This window comes from Chenopodium quinoa, unplaced genomic scaffold (assembly GCF_001683475.1).
Source record: "Chenopodium quinoa cultivar QQ74 unplaced genomic scaffold, ASM168347v1, whole genome shotgun sequence".
Taxonomy (NCBI): Eukaryota; Viridiplantae; Streptophyta; class Magnoliopsida; order Caryophyllales; family Amaranthaceae; genus Chenopodium; species Chenopodium quinoa.
In genome coordinates this window covers 2,311,291-2,316,153 of record NW_018744143.1, presented here as the reverse complement: position 1 = coordinate 2,316,153, position 4,863 = coordinate 2,311,291, and positions in this window count along the sequence as shown.

Genomic DNA, 4,863 nt, shown 5'->3' with positions numbered 1-4,863 from the left:
TTGTTTATAAGATTAAAATTTCAATCTTATTAACTACTTCTTTCTCGTAGCCTTGGAAACACCTTATTTTACAACAACCTTTTTGAATCTTTCATGTAAAAGTGGTGAAGAAGGACATAGTGTTGGTGATTAAGGATGGTGAATGTATTTTTAAAATCCTTTTCCATTTTTCTTTCATTGGCTAGTAATCTAATTTGGGTAGCAAATGGTGAATGAGCTTGGAGGTACTCATATGGACTAGATGTAACACCCTAGAAATTATTTTCCTTTAAAATACATGTTTTTCTCTTTTTAAAGTACAAAATAGGAAATTCTAAGATATTACCGTCACCATGAAAACGGCTAAGGAAATTATCAAAGACACACAGCGGAAGACTCACTTTAAAAATCATTCAAAACAAGTTAACTTAAAAAGTCAAACCAAACGAAGTAAAGCCAAACCAAAGTCAAACGAAATCAACCTACAACTTGGAACCATTGTAGGCCCTTATCAAAACCCAAAACGAATTTTAAAAACCTTTGTGTTAGTCTCGCAAGCAAAATATATGATAAACAAAACAATAAACCACATCATATTCTTATAGAAACTAAGCATGATTCGCTCTTCACTCATGCCCATCATGAATATGCTTCTTCACCTGAAAAGATTCTCTTTACTTTGTCCCCACAACTCGCCATTAGAAATGGGTTGTCGTAGGGACAAGATAAAGACAAGGCCAAACAAACATACAAACACACAATCAGCAATGCCGAGTACATAAGCGTAAACAGTACACACTAACATGCTTTCATCCTATTAACACACAACTTACCTCGCTGCACCTATTACAAGCATATAACATACCAAAAGACCAACTAATAAATAAATGAATTGCTTATTTAATTTGATTACGCATGAAACGGGTTTCCTACCAAATCTCTGCCCCAAATAAATTGAGGTAAACTACACCGGGAGCTCACCGGGTAGGCAAATGCCACATGAAAGTGACTGGATGTCCTGCGCATAAAATAAATAAAGGAAAATACAGCGTCCGGTACTCCCAGTAGAAGTTATGATCAAATATAAAGTCGCATAACTCCCCCCATATGTTCATACTCAAGGTATATACGTTCCAAGAGTTTTGGTGCGTAATCTATTTCACTTTACGTTATTTACATATTTTTAGACTTGGTGATGACTCTCAAAACATAATACAATCAATCATAATAAATCATTCAAGCAATCAAACACGCCAATTTAATTCTTGAATAATTAGTGACCATATAAATTTAATGTTGAACCCTTTTTAAACTAACTCGGCGTTAAATAACACCTTAAGTGCATAAAGACCGCAAATCCTATCCCTCGTTGTTTAGAACACCTTAAGTGCACTTAGGCACCGCAATACATTTTATTCCCGTGTACTAAGACACTTAATAGCTCATTTCCCATGCTTAAAGAATCAACAAAATTATATAAACCATCATAAATTTCCTTTTTATATTCCAAATCAAATTAAACCTTTAGTTTAATTAAATATGCTCTCAATCATGCCAATAATAAAAGTGTGGTTCCTATTCAACATGCCAACATAATTAATTCCAATCATCAGTTCACCACAAATAATTCATACTTCACAAAATAATCACCAACATCAATCCAATCAACAATTCCAACCAATACTTATCATGATACCACCTCGGAATTAATTAAACAAAGCCTAACATGCTTCTATACACTTAAATAATTACCGAATACGCGAACGTACCTCGAATATGATCTCAAAATCGCCACGACTACACGAAATCACTCACTTGGAAATCTCCTACAACCCAAAATTACAAAGAGACATTAATATCTATTCAATATAAATTTCCAGCAATATATATACTCTTTAAATCACTTATAAACCCTCTAAAACAAGTTAAAAATTAATTTTAAACCCCTACTTTTATTCCCAATTAATGGGTAATTAAAATCCTTCAAACATAATTCTAACCTTTATATAAAAATTCCAGCTTTATAAAAACATGTAAAATTGTTGTAATTATGTTTAAAAACACCTATTTCAATAATTCCAACCAACTACAATCAATTTCCATCAATATACATTAATTTAGGTGGATTGCTAAACATCGCCCGCAAATCTCCACATAAAGCCCACAAAATTCACTTGATTTGGCAATATTGCCCTTGACCTAAAAAAAACACTCACACTCTCATCGCTCATCTTCTTTCTACATCTCTAAAAAAAAAATTCAAAATACGGCAATGTCAAGGCGGCAAGGCAAGGAATTGGCGGCGGCGGCGGAGGGAAGGAGGTCTCAAGGAGGCAAGGTACAATTTCTTAAAAAAAAATGAAAATCGCCGTGACGGAGGGGGGCGCCTTGGCTGGACGCCCAGCCAGTGGTGGTGGCGCCAGTTGCAGATGCCGCAACCAGTGGGCTGGCGCCTGGGCTGGACGCCGTAGCCACAGTTGTGGCGTTTTTTCAAGGCGCAGTAGCCGTGGCTACGGCGTCCAGCCCAAGCGCCAGCCCACTGATTGCGGCGTCTGCAGCTGGCGCCACCACCACTGGCTGGGCGTCCAGCCAAGGTGCCCCCCCCTTTTTTTTATGTTTATTATTTTTTTTTATTTTTTATTTTTTTTATGTAATATCTTTTTCAATTGTTTTTATATTTTGTTGTTTATTTTTATAAATTTTTTCAATTTTGTTGTATTTTTTCTATGTTTGTATTTTGTTTACATTTATTTGTTTGTTTTATTTGTACATTTTTATTTTTATTCTCTATTTCAATTTGTTAGTACATTTTTTTTGTTCATTTGATATTGTTTTTGGTTAGTTAATTTATTTTAATTTTTATTATTGATTTATAAAGTCTTAAAAGGACGCTAGACAAAAATCAATATAAGTTCAGTAAATTATCAAATAAAACGACTACACCTAATTGAAAACCAAAACTAAATTGGGAATGAATTATTTATGTTTATATATATATTCTTATGTGTTGGTTTTATTTCCTTTCTTAGTGTATTTTTTATTCTATTATTTTTATTTAAGTGTTTTGTTAATTTCTTTATTATGTTAATTTGTTAGTATATTTTTAGTTTATTTGATTTGGGTATTGGTAGCTAATTTTCGTATAATTTTTTGTATGTTTATATATTTTTAAATTTTTTGTTGAATTCACTGGGTCGTCATGGTGCGGGGAAGAATGTAGAGCTTCTTAGTAAAAGCTATTCAGTGGAGAGGTCGGGGCATAGACATGTTAGATCCCGTGGTTTGGCCTCGGCTCGTAGAGAACGGATCCACCGTCGGGATGAGGATGACGATGATGATGCTGAGGAGGGTGACCAGGAGGAGGGCGCATATGAGGATGAGGATGTGGACGATGGGAGTGGACCGTATGATGATTACAGTCCATTCAGTCAGAGGGTTGATGACATGTACGAGACACATATGGTGGAGGTGCGTAAGGGTAGGGGTGGTAGGTTTGTTAGTAGATCTGGCACATCATCTGCGTCCACTGTATCAGGAAACGGTCGAGGGTCGTTAATGATTCTTGGGTTGTTAGGAGTGAGGTGCCCGGTGGGCCTGTTGACGGGAGTGTGATTCCTAGCTTTCTAGGACACATAGCTGCCCATATTTGGGAGGACCAGGAGAGGCCTTCAGTTACGGGGTTGTTGAAATGTCATACCCGGGAAAAGACTTGTAGCTTTTTGCGTACATGGGCTGAGGCTTGGCCGGCGGAGAGCGAGATGTTCGAGCGACTGGAGGGCACTGGGTGAATCACGTTCCTGCCACCATGCACGATAAGATTGACAGTACGCTGATCACGGCTTTCGTTGAGCGATGGCAGCCGGATACAAACTCTTTCCACCTTCCGTTCGGTGAGATGACGATCATGTTACATGACGTCGAGGCCATTCTGGGGATTCGTGTTGAGGGTAAACGACTTTGTGCTGTGGCTGATGCGGATCAGACAGATTTGCTGGCGGAGTTATTGGCGGTGGATAGGGTTGCACTGTACACCGAGGCGCTTGGTGTTTGGGAACACGGCGGTGTGAAGATCGCATCCGTGTTGCAGCGGTGTTTGTACCCCAGTGCATGTAGGACGCACGACGCACAGGTGGATGCTTATGTTTTTCTACTCCTCGGATGTACCTTGTTTCCGGATAAGAGCGGTGGAAACAAGCTCAGGACACGCGACATAGTAGAGGCGTATGACCCCGACAGTGTAGGCCAGTTTTCTTGGGGATCGGCTACGTTGGCGTATTTGTATCGCCAACTAGGATTTGCGAGTCGGGCTGACGCGGCAGGTATCACTGGGTGTCTGACTTTATTGCAGACCTGGATATACGAGTACTTTCCTGCATTGCGACCACATCGTGACCCGGTTCCTATTGATGAGGGGATGTAACGTGCTTGTGCGTGGAGTCCGCGCTCGGAGAAGAAGTCCGTTGACCGCCTCCGATCGATACGGTTATTGCTTGACAGGCTGTCCCCCTTAGAGGTAACGTTTATAAATTGTTTCTACATTTTATTATATGCACATATTATATTCATGTTATTAAATTTTAAAACTATGTGCAGGTGAACTGGATGCCTTTCGGCCCGAACCCTAGTGTTAGGGTACCCAGGACCTTGTACACGGGACTCATTCAGTATCGTGAGATCGTCGAGGCGTACATGCCCCAGCGTTGTCTTCGCCAGCTTGGATTTATCCAAGTTGTCCCTCCTCCCCCGGCATGCCCGATGAAGGTGGTCCGACCTGCATCGTCGAGGGACTACGTCGTGCAATGGCCGGATATCATGACTGGGACGTGGGACCAGTTTCCGATGGTGGCCCGCTTATGGACTGCGGAGTTGCAGAGGCCGCCCTCT